The sequence below is a fragment of the Elephantulus edwardii genome, unplaced genomic scaffold, assembly GCF_000299155.1.
Source record: "Elephantulus edwardii isolate Elephantulus edwardi_28Jun2011 unplaced genomic scaffold, EleEdw1.0 scaffold00142, whole genome shotgun sequence".
Classification (NCBI taxonomy): Eukaryota; Metazoa; Chordata; class Mammalia; order Macroscelidea; family Macroscelididae; genus Elephantulus; species Elephantulus edwardii.
The window spans coordinates 6139746-6140184 of record NW_006399892.1 but is presented as its reverse complement, the minus strand read 5'-3'; positions in this window follow the sequence as shown (position 1 = coordinate 6140184).

Below are 439 nucleotides of genomic sequence, written 5' to 3'. Positions count from 1 at the left end.
GTGACACTGTGTACAACAGGAGAAGACCCTGCCTAATTCCATATCATCCGCACAATCTTGGCTTTATTTAAATCCATTGTTGGATTCAGTGTGTCAACATATCTCACTGATGTCTTCTCCTTCACTGACCCTCAACTCTTATAAGTTCGATTTCCAGTGACTGGCCCTCCCTCACAATTTACCAAAGGAGACAGTCTGAATTGTAAAAGAAAAAACAAAACAGGGGTATCCTAGGAGACTAGTAAAGAGGCATATTTTTGTTGCTGTTGTTAGGTGCCATTTTGTCAAGTAAAATTCATAGCAACCCTATGAGCAAAAGATCTGAATGCTGCTTAATCCTGTGTCGTCTTCACACTTCCTGGTACACAAGAGTCCATTTTGACAGCCACCATATCAATACAACTGGTCGAGAGGATCTTCCTCTACTTTGTCAACCCTC